We start from the raw sequence: 12,465 nt of genomic DNA, 5'->3' as shown, positions 1-12,465 counted from the left end.
ATATATAAGCCAACGGGGGTAATATAAAGATTGTTTAGATAGAAGAGGTCATAAGGATCTTCACTTCTACAAGGTAAACATTTTTACAAAAGGGTTCAAAGATTGACTAAGAAGGGTGTAACTACCCATGTGAATTCAGAGGACGGCTAGATTATATACACCTGGATGACCAGGCTGGGCACTATTACACTTCACAACTTATTTAATGGCATATGTCAATTCATAGCCAAATGAAGCCTAAAAATGCCAAAAGTATTTCATAGTCTTTGATTAATATTTATATAATTTCCTGAGGTACATACTCAATAGTCAAATTAAGCTCTCCAAAAACGAAGTTAAGCAAAAAATTAATAAATATCTTGAGTTATTCTTTAGCTCTTTTTTACTTAATATTTCACAATTTTAACACCAAATTATGTTTATTTGTTTTGACAATAAAAATTTCATCCATATGTGAAGCTGCTTTTCACAGTTCATCATATCGTTCACCTTTTATCCAATTGGTTAGTTTTCACTCTCACGTAAAAGACGTCTTCTTATCAGAGTATTATCTGCATTCATTTTTAATCCTACGCCTTGTAAAGAATGTATTAACTCAATAAACAAAGATTTTTGAACACCTACTTTTTGCCAGGCTAGGCCTTTGTGATAAGTTAGTGAACAAATCAACTCATGGAGCTTACCTCTTAAAAGAGAGCGATATGTAATAAACAAACAAATCCATATAACCTGAGACAGCAATAAATGTGACGGAAATGAGGGAACAGAGTAAAGGAGATCAAGAAGGTGGGGAAATACCACGTTAAGTACAATTATCAGGGTAGGCCTCCATGGAATAGTCCTATGTGAAGAAAAATGTCGAAGAGGTGAGAGAAAACAACCCAAGCAGAGACAAGGACTGGTGCAAGGACCTTAAGGTAAGAGCATATAAAATGTTATCTTTAAGGGTGATTTTATTTAATATCAAAAAAACTAATAATAGAAATGAAACCTCTAAATCAGGACCCATGCAAAGTATGAATACAGAGGTTCTGAATGAAATTCAATTTATTAATTCAGGGCTTTAGGTCTCAAGTCAAAACATAAATGTCGATGTCTTTTTTTTTTTTTTTTTTTTTTAATTAATCCTACTGGCCCTCTTCCACCCTGGAAAGGAATCCACAATTTTCAGATATAGAAAAGCTTTTTCTTTACAAGTATCATGAATCTTTTTTGAAGATGGAAGACAACAGAGAAAAATGACAGGGCAATCAAGGCATATCCTGAACATTTGAAGAAATACAGGAACAGGACTGGAAAACAGAGTATCCCATTTCAGTTGGTTAACAGTGATGATATTCCTTACCCAGAGTCATTGATATTCCCCTATCATTCCCTGTCATGTAAATCCTTAAAAAAAAATCAAATTGCAAATTTTATAATTATTCTGCCTTCCTCCTAGACTCAAGGATTACTGCATGTCTATTTTTTTAATGAAAAAGTATTCTCCTCCAAAAAAATGAAAAATAAAGATAAAAATGAAAAGATGAGAAACAATAATACACTAGCCCTTCCTCATCCATGGTTTTGTTTTCTGCAGTTTCATTTACTCAAGGTCAACTGCGGTCAGAAATAGATGATCCTCCTACTGATATTATATCATCAAAAGGCAACATTAGGCTAACGCCTACTTCATTCACCTCGCTTTATCTCATCAAGTAGGCATTTTATCATCTCACGTCATCACAAGAAGGGGAAGAATAGTACAATAAGATATTTTGAGAGAAACAGACAACATTCACACAACTTTTATTAGAGTATATTGTTATAATTGCTTTATTTTATTATTAGTTATTGTTGGTAATCTTTTACTGTTCCTAATTTATAAAACTGAACTTCAGGCTTGTATGTATGTATGGGAAAAAACATAGTATATATAGGGTTTGGTACTATCTGCAGTTGATTCAGGCATCCCCTGGGCCATGGTGGAATGTATATCTCCCATGAATAAGAGGGGACCACTGTAAAACGTTAAGGGTTGTAAATATTAACAGCAAACCTAGGTACCCAAGGTAAAGTAACTGAATTGGACATAAAGCAAAGCTGTGAGCTTTTAAGACAACTGTAAATAGAAAGTTTCAGGCTCTATCATTCTCACAATAAAAATAAGTAAGAGCATTTTCTGCTTTGAGCTTCAGTTCTTTTTTAAAAGTACCATTTTATATATGTCTATCTTACTATTGACCCATGGATGATTTCTATGACTATTAAAACAGAGAACACTACAGAGGTCTGACAATATTTCACTGCTCTTCAAAGGCTAAGAAAAGTATTTTTAAAAGTCCATATATGATAAAAAATTCAAATATGATAACTTAGCCCTGGCACATAGTAAATATTCAATAAATGTCAGCATCTTTCTCAATGCCTTAATTTTCTTCACTCATTCTCATTTTACATGTACAACTAATCACACTACTGTTTGGAGATTTCTATGAGGCTTTTCCTTGTGCATTAAAAAATGTGTTGAAGTAACATTTGATAGAAATTTTCTACGTTAACATCAATAGAGTACTGTTTATGCCCCTAGACACAGAGATGCAACACCTCTCAGAGACTCACTTATTACTGTTTCCAACTAGTTTATTTGTTGTAATTAAATTTTTGGCACTTAGCATTTTGAAATCTCAAGTTTAAACAACACAACAAGAAATTTAGAGGTACTTGTAGGAACACTGAAAAGCCTAGCTTGAGAAGAATGTAAAACCAGTAAGATAAAGATACCCCGTAAGGAGGAAGGAGATAAAGAAGACATAAAGCTAAAGAGGAGATTAGAGTCAAGGCTTCGATACGTACATTGAATCATTATGTGTATATCTGAAGCTAATATAATACTACATATCAATTAAATCTCAATTAAAAATAATAGACAAAGAAATTAAAAGTAGTTCAATTATCACTACCAAGCCCTTCCCTTCACCGTCTTTAATAGGAAAAAAAAATGTTTAACTTATTATTTCAGTCATTAATTGTACAGAGGCATTTGAGTTTCAGTTATATACAAAAAGACAAAACATCTTTTTGAACACCCTATCTTATTCGATAATTGCCTTATGTGTTTTATATTTAAAATGCCTATGATGTAAAAAGATAAAAAGTTTAATAATAGAAGAAAAGAAATCATGAGAAAGGAAATAATAAATTTAAGATCAAGATTAGCAGATAGTAAGGCCTACACTGGTCTTGAGCAGGTGTAGAGACATACCAAAACGCTGCGTCTAACCTTCCTGGTGGTGAAAGCAAGCGGGATAAAGTTTAGAGATGCAGTATCTGTAAGATCAGGGAAGTAGGGAAGGAGCGGGGGCTGTGTTCAAAAGAGATAGACCTTCTACTGATACTGAGGCCTGAGAAAAATGTCTCCTTTGGGATACTGTAAAGAGGAAGCTGTTCCATATATTGACTGATGTCCCCAATAACACTGACACAAAAGAAAAGCTAACAAGTTCCTTATGATTGTTTCTTTTAATGTCCGTAACATAAGTTGGTGGTAAAATGCCCCAGTGCGATTCAGTAAAAGCAATTTTATCAAGGGCCAAGACATTGACATCCAAGTATATAGATCCCTGGTGGTCTCAAACCCAGATTTAGTCTATTGAGATCTAAGAGAAAATAACCTTTTTAGGTGTACAGAGTACATTCATCATGATAGGAAGAATGTCTTTATTTCACTCTTTCTAAAGTTACAGGATTAAAAATTCTTTAAAAAGGTAATTCCCCCAATTAAGCTTCAATAGGCGTAATGCCGTACTTCTGTAAAGTATGTCAAACAGCATGATGGTTAATGATCAGTTCTCCAAAAAGGGAATCACCGTGGGAAATTTCTGATTTGATTTTTTTCTTCCTGAGGCCAGAGCAGTAGTAGCATTTTTATCTGTCTACATTCTCTATCAAGGTTCACTTTGAAGATTTCAAAGGCACTGTTTGGGAAGTGAAAATAGCTCTCATTTTTATTCCTTTTCAGTTCAGGTCAGCATGTAAAAGTGGCAACCCTTTTAATCTCAGGGAAAAATACTTTTAGACAAACTATGTAGGTATTCTTTTTTTTCTGGGAATAAATTAGAAGTAATGTGGAGGAACTATTATAGATAATGCATTGGCACAGTAGGGCACTAAAAACAGAACGGGTGGGAATCATCATAGTTCTCTACCAATCTAGACTTTGTACGTTTAAGACATGGCACATTTAATGGAAGCCTTTGAGGGCAAAAAGAAAATTAAATTAATACACTCAAAGACAAAGAATCTGATTTTTTTTTTTAATAAGAGCTAGTTGACATATTGCCAGACACTATAATACAGTAGTGGATTTACTTAGGATACTGATATTTTACATGAAATAGATTCTCATTATATGAACACACTTTAGTTCCAATCCTTTTCTTCCAGAATCAAGGGACTGCTGCTTTGAGGGGGAAAAACAAAAAAAAGGAGAACATGAAGATCATACAGCACCTAGTAGACGTTTCCCTGGCAACAACAATTTTCCATTCATCTTGCGGTTTCAGTGGTTTCATTCAACATCACCTCACTGAAAGCAGGGTGATGGAGAGGATGGAAATTATTAAGGGCTACCCTGGAACTAGGGAGTAATGTACTTTAAAGGGCCCAGCAACTAGCTTTAGTTTACCTAATGTATTCCCCTACATATCTCTTACTACTGTTTTCTTCTTAAAAAATCTTTAGAGAGAGAATTCCTTACAGTACGTTGTTCATCTAAAATTTTCAGATTTGCTTTTTATTACTAACAGAACCACTCTTCAGAAAATTCTTAGTAAACTAATATGTAAAGTTTTACAAGTTTATGTATCTTATACACATAACTAATTCCCCAGGATGGTATTAGAATTCTATCCTGTCACAACTGATTAGACAACATTTAACCTAAATAAACCTTTTATGTTTCAAATATAAAAGCCATTACTATAAAAATAATCTTATTGGGTTTCCATAGATATTATCTTAAATAATTCTTATACTTTCTGAATGGATTTTCCTGAATGCTTTCTAACTCTATATGCATTTTAAGTTAATATATAACCAAAATTAGATTAATCTAATTTGTCTAAATCCTAAGAGAATCTCAAAATCATATTCAAATTCTAGATTTTATAACTAGCCTGAATTTCAGATTCTGAAATCCCCAAATCTTTGAAAAACAAAATGTTCCCTAACTTACTTTATGGCAAAATCTGACTTGAATTAACTATGATACTGTATATGTATTCTCTATTAATCACATTTAGGTTGAATATTCATATAATTTACTGCCAAAATATGTGTTCATCCAGATTCTTCAAAGTATATATTACATATGCAATTTATGATCGTTCTGAAATACAAAAAATTCTGACTTCTGTTCCCAAGGTTTAGTGGGCCTAGAGAGACACATCACCATGACAGATAATGGATAATTTGAATATAAAATAAATAGTGTAATTATTTTAATTACACGAATAAAATAATAACTTATGAGTCCATATTGATATAAACAAATAAATAGGCAAAGAGAAAGCTCTCCTTACAATAGAAAGCTGAAATATATGTATTTATATATGATATTTATTTATATATATTTACTTATATATATTTATTTATATCTTATATGTAAATAATATAGTATACAATTATAATATAAATATATAAATATGTATAATTTAAATAACATACATAATATAAATAATATACAACAAAGCATACTGTTAAATACATATGTATAAATATATATATAAAATTAGAAAATCATCAATGGTTGATAATACCTGTGGGTAAAAGTTTGATAAGCAATAAGATATTTACATAGTTTCAAAATATCTTTGTACTATTTTTTTAATAGATTACATAATAAAATATAGTAACTTTAGACTGAAGTAACCTAGTAGATACCACCTTAACCACCAAACTTCGCCTCACCAATACTGAAGTAAAACCAGAATCATTTTTGTCTTGATCTCATTTACTGAGAACAAAAAAAAAAAAATCACTCCTAGAGCACTCCCTGTTACAACTGTATAAAGTAAGTCTGATAATGAAAAATTATAAGATATATACATTGATGCATATTCTATGAAATAACTGATTTTTGCTTTTCAAAAAAAAATCAAAATCAAGAAAGACAAAGAAAAGCTGAGAAACTGTGCCAGGAAATGTCATTCTAGATAATATAATTTTGATAAGGATGGCCTGAAATGAAATTTACTCCAATCAAAAATAATTAGTCCTCAGTATTATCAAGTGTGTGAAAATAGTGCTAAATTTTAATGCAAATAAAATGAACATTCAACTCTAAGTAAAAGCAATAGGGGAATTATTTAATGAGAAAAGTTAAATTTCTTTTAACTTTAAATTATTTAATGAGAAAAGTTACTATTTTTTGGCCATTAACAGCTGGGAATGGTGGAAGGAAAAGAAGCAAATATACAAACGTAATGGAAGAAAATAAGAAGTAGTAAAAGAAAAGGAAATAAATTCATCTAGAAATAATCAGTCCTAGATATCCAGGAAACAACTGAGTTATCGTATTATGGTATAAAATATAATAAGTCTTAGTCAATAGAAAAAAAAGTGTGAAATAGTTATATTTAAGAAGATTTAAATGACTCATTAGGAATCAAAATGTTTAAAAGTGTTAAAAAATAAAGCAATTTTAAGTAAAAAAATGCACATATTATGAGAAACAGGCCTTTGGTGATTTAAAGAGCCAACATTTGGGTCTCAAATACATTTTTCTTTTTTCTTGTTTTTATTAACTTTATTTTTCCCCATTTTTAAAAATTAAATTCAATTTAATTAGCATATAGTATATTATTAGTTTCAGAGGTAGAATTTAGTGATTCATCCGTTGCATATAACACCCAGAGCTCATTATATCAAGTGCCCTCCTTAATGCCCATCACCCAGTTACCCCATTCTCTCTATCACCTCCCCTCCAGGAATTCTCAGTTTGTTTCCTATAGGTGAGAGTCTCTGATGGTTTGTTTCTCTCTGTTTTCATCTTATTTTTCCTTTCATCTGTTTTCTTAATTCCACATATGAGTGAAATCATATGATATTTGTCTTTCTCTGGCTGACTTATTTCACTTAGCATAATACCCCCAGCTCTATCCATGTCGTTGCAAATGGCAAGATTTCATTCTTTTTGATAGCTGAGTAATATTCCATTGTGTGTGTGTACCACATTTTCTTTTTTGATAAGATACTTCTGTTGTGAAGGATTTTATAATGTGACTGTCACGTCAGCTTTTTTTTTTTTTTTTAAGAAAATTAAAGGGAGAGTCAGGAGGATTTTCATTCTGCAATGAAATGGGGGAAAATTAGCCTTTAGCTATTACTTCTTCCTCTGTATTTCTTGTTATTAAATGATATGACCATCCACCAAGCCAAAACTTGAGATTGACTTTGTCCCCCAGAATCTCATTAAATCAGTCACTTAGACATGATTAGTCCTCTTTTCATTTATTGCTACATACTTTCTATTACCTTCAACCTAAGACACCCTTAGTTCAAAATTTTATAATTTATCTAGTGGATTAATTCCTTACTTTCTAAATTAATTTTCTGGACTCTAACCCTACTTGATTCTTATTAATGTATTATCTAGAGGCATGACAGTCTTGTTTTTCCTAATTAAAAAAAAAAAGTGTACTGATGCCTTTCTATTTAAGAACTCTCTTTAGTGGCTTTCCACTGCTTTTGGGATAAGGTTCAAACTGACTATCATGGCCTATAGTTTTGAAAAAAAATTCAATGTTTAAAAAAAGTAAAATTCAGATGCTTGAAATTTCAGTTATCCTATAAGATTTATATTCATATAAGACCACTGAATAGAGATGATGCATACTATATTACTATTGCTACTGCAGTATAATAGTATTATTATTATAGTTATCCATCTTGGTTTCAGCAGAGGTGACTTTTTTTTTTAAGTAACTGTATTCTAGATATTAAAAAATCACTAGAAAAAAACAGTCACTAGATGGGGAGATGTGGTGCTGGTAATGTTCTATCTTTTGACCTGAGTGTTGGTTATAAAAGTAAGTTCATTTGAGAAAAGTCACCAAATATAAAATTGTGGTTGTTGCAATTTTTGGAATGTACATTATAACAGTAAACATTTTTAAATTTGAGGATTTAGAAAGAAGATACATAGTATAAAAAAGAGAAAGGAAAGAAGAAAAGGAGAAAGATGTAGTAATATGTGCTCATTTCAATCAATAATGCCATAGAAGATCTAAATTTTCCTTGTATGATTATTAAGATGAATTATCTGAACAATAATTTTCATGAGATTCCTTTAGTAGCCCTCAAATTACATATATTTCTAATCAAGAGCAAAAACATTCCAAAAATTCTATTCTACATCTGTAGAGCTGATTTTATTTTTCTAATATATATATATTTTTTCAAACCATGCCCTTCAATATAGAAACATACTGAATTTGTCCATATTTATTTAGGTCTTTCCTCAGCCTTACTACTAACCCTGTGTCTTATTGTGAGCTCAGTGAGCTGAACTAGCTTTACACCTCAGGATGTTTGCTCTGACTAATTTAGTTACTGATCTTCTAATGTCTCGTGTTTGGCAATAAAGTCCCAGTTGGAATTTCTAACCAACAGCAGTTTGCATTTAGTTTCTGAATCTCTGTTTTATAATCTTCCCTTCTGATTTCATGAAGACAATTGCTCCTAGGGATACCTGAACCTGAAATGAACTGAAAATACTTTACAGCTTTTCAACTTGCCAGCAGTAGAAGAAAAATTCATACCAATCTCAGCACTCTGAACAGCTGTTGCTATAAGGTGATGTTGCTAAAAATCCCAAAATAGAACAAGGCAAATACCATCCCTGCGAGGGTTCTACTATGTTTTGGAGATCTCCAGCTGGAAACTTAATTGTAATTTAAACAGAACAAACAGAAACAGCTTTCCTGCATCTATTCACCATACTTTTATTGAATTGGATAATATAATCAATAAGTCACAATACACTCTAATGTGGTACTATGTAATATTCTAGGAGCAGAGAAATTTGATCTCTGCTGCCTTATTATTTCCATCTTCCTGCACTGCATTCTCTAAGATTTAGATAATATATTTCCCCATTCTAACCAAGTCTTTAAACACTTGCAATCTATTTCTTCTTTTTTGTGTTAGTGCTCATCAGCCAAAGACCATCAGGAAAACACCTGGGTTTATTCTTGTTCACAGCGAGAAAGGCATGGAGAAATGTGCAGTGTCTTGGTAAGAAGGTGTATTAGAGTTCCCAAGAGAAACAGAACCAAAGGACGAAAGAGACAAGACAGAATGGTGGATTATAGAGACATGCCCAGAAATAATATTTTACCAACTATCTGGGTATCCCTTAGCCCAAAGAAGTTGATACATAAAATTAACTATCACAGAGGGTATTAAAAAGAGCCTATTATACAATTTAGGTTTTGGTTGAGTTATTCGGTGAAGAGTTTTAAGGAAACAGGACTTTGGGCTGGTTGGTTTGTCTACTATCAGGAGGTGGGGGCAATTCTATGATTATCTCAAAAAATCTTATCTATGGAATGGATACTAAAGTGAGGCTCAATGTTATAATTAATTGAGAAACAGCAGTTGCAGGTGCCTGGGTGGCTCAGTCGGTTAAGCGTCTCCTTCTGCTCAGGTCATGATCCCGGGGTCCTGGGACTGAGTCCCACACCGGGCTCCCTGCTCCGTGGGGAACCTGCTTCTCCCTCTGCCTCTGCCTCTCTCTCTCTCTCTCTCATGAATAAAATCTTAAAAAAAAAAAGAAAAGAAAAGAAACAGCAGTTGCTCATAGTAACTGGGGAAGGGTTATACCTGGTAGGTTGGTATGCTGCTACTTGGACAATGCTTTGTCTATGCTCACACATGATTAGAGAGTGGCCTCATTTTTGTCTTTATCCATGATGGTTACAGAGTGGTCTTACCTAATTTTAAGGTTCTGTGAAAAATTTTATGTTCAAAATGAGACGCAAAGACCTGTGAGTGCTAGGTAAGCTTCTAGCACTACCAAGGCCTGGCTGAAAGTCCCAAGCCAGGTCCAATATGCCTAGGGTTTGCTGCTTCCTCACTTGTTTCTGTTAAAGAATGTTAACAGAATGTTACATAGTAAAGTACAAAGTGTAAAAAAAAAAAATACACAAAATTTTGGGAATTTCTCATAGAGGTTTTTATTCGTTGATTTATTTATGTTTGTACTTAGTTTTGGAAGTGAAAGCAAAATTTTTTCAATTTCTTTTTAATCATATTATCTAGAGCATACATGGTGGTTATACAGGAATACAATTTCTTTTAAGGCCTTCTACAATTATATTTTAGTTAAGAAATGTATATTTCACTGGTGCAAATTTGAGAAACCTTATTTCTGGCCTGAGCTCTTCTTATGATAAATACATCTCTACCTGTTTTTATGTGGCCAAGTAAAGCACCAAAGGCCCTTGGTAGAACCCTTATTCTCGTCAGGCTGTGCTCTGTCTGAATGAGGAGTGCCATACCTCAGCCAGCCCTCCAAAGCAGCTCATCTGGTAGCATGTTTTCCACTACCACATCTTAATTCATGAGCCAGGAATGCAACAATCTATATCCAGATCCTCTCAATGGCTCACTCAAAGCAATGGCTCCTCTATTCACATTGGTTTTACTTGGGTCGCGATATTCTCGACTGTCAAGTGCTAGAGGGCAAAAGCTTCACTCACCTCTACCATATCCATCTCCTTAAGGTCCAGTCTTGTTTTATTTACTGCCTCACTGATAGCAGGGACAAGCCCAATATCCATGATCGAGGGATCACATCCAGACACAAAACAGCCCATAATTCTTGCCAGTGGTGTGACGTTGTTTCTTTGCCGGCAATTCACTAGCTTTGAAGGTGCCAGATATTCCCAGTGCACTCCCTGAAGTGATGGTCCCTTCTTTCATGAATACTGGAGGAAGTTTATCTAACTGCTCCAGGCTTGTTCGGAGCCCCGCAGGCTCATCTACCTGCACTGCCTGTATTCCTTTTTCTGTCCTCACCTCAGTTGGTAACTTCTCATTATTAAAGTAACCAGCATCATTAGCAGCTTTCCACTCTGCTGTGATTACAGGGCATATTTGTTACATTCTTTTCTGCTACTTTTATGTTCTGCAGCAAAATTCTCTACAGTAATTCCCATGGGAAATTGGACATATTGATCTGTTAATGTTGCTCACAAAGACACTTCCAGCTTGAGAGCATTTCCAAACTTGGTTCTAAAACGCATGTTTCTGACACAGTAGAGAATCCGGCTCATATTTTTGGCTCCTCCATACAATACAGCTTCAGCATCTTAAATACAAACTTCCTGACATTGATTCACAACGGATGAGAAAGCAGAGCCACAGAGCCTGTTAATGGTGAGAGCTGAGGTTTCTTTTGAGATACCCATACTCAAACCAACATGCCTTGCCAACTATATAGTATCGGAAGAACCATTTGCTAGTTTATTATAAAGCATACAACTCAAGTGCAGACAAATGGAAGACACACAAATAGCAAAGTATGGAGAGGTGGGGAGTGTGGGTTCTGTGCCCTTCCCAGCACACCATGCTCTAGGAGCTTTCATCTGTTCACCAACTTCAAAGCTCAGATTCATTTATTTCTCATTCATAACAGAAAGACTTATAAAAGAATGGAATTAATCTTTAATAGCAGAATTTTTCAAATTCTGGGGAGGATAGTATCATTTGAGTCAATGGGCTTCAATCAGGTTCAGCAATAAGGTTTATTATATGTGACTTTAGGATAGACAATGGATTTTTAGATATGACACCAGAAGTTGTAGGTAGTTTTAACATGCCTCCAAAATCTCGGCAAATATAAGTTCAGTCTCTCCTGTCCTGTTATTTTTTTGCACTTGGAATTTTCTTTATATATAGTTTCTGAATAAGAAAAATTCTGATTTAGAGGAATTAAAAACACATGTTTAAAATATTGAGATAAAAATATAATTTGCAGTGCCATTACCATGCTATACTTAAAAAGAGCTGTTTTATGCCAAATTCATAATACCTCTATAATAGGAACCATCTTATCTTACTTGATTGAGATAATTATTTGGTCAGTTAATTGAAGTAGTTTAAAGCAGGAAGCATAAACAAATGTACGCATACCTTAAAAATTTTATTTCAAGTTAAAACATATGCAACCACTGTATGATGGAAGGAAATTCTTTCCTGTAGTTTGCTGATCTATGTTCCAACTTCACAGAAAAAGACCTCCTAAGACCTCATCTGCAATATCTAGCAGTGGTTTCATCAGGAGAAGGAAGAGGTCCAACAGGTGTGGAGCAGAAGAAAGGTGCTTAGTAGTCATGGTTCTTCAGTCAGTACATTTTCAAAAGGGAATTGAAACCTTCAGTTAATCACAAAGATTATTTATGTGAAGACATATTAAGAGAG

At 33.4% G+C, this 12,465-nt stretch overlaps 1 pseudogene; it reads right to left on the bottom strand.

Annotated features, from left to right (window-relative positions):
* Window positions 1-8,600: 8,600 nt before the first annotated feature.
* On the bottom strand, window positions 8,601-11,522 carry LOC112807736 (3-ketoacyl-CoA thiolase, mitochondrial pseudogene; annotated as a pseudogene).
* Between the last annotated feature and the right edge of the window lie 943 nt (window positions 11,523-12,465).

Source organism: Callorhinus ursinus, unplaced genomic scaffold (genome assembly GCF_003265705.2).
Source record: "Callorhinus ursinus isolate GAN/ISIS: 27379988/994484 unplaced genomic scaffold, GSC_fseal_2.0 scaffold2, whole genome shotgun sequence".
In the NCBI taxonomy this organism is placed as follows: Eukaryota; Metazoa; Chordata; class Mammalia; order Carnivora; family Otariidae; genus Callorhinus; species Callorhinus ursinus.
The sequence above is the reverse complement of the archived record's forward strand: the minus strand, read 5'-3'. Positions and strand labels throughout refer to the sequence as shown.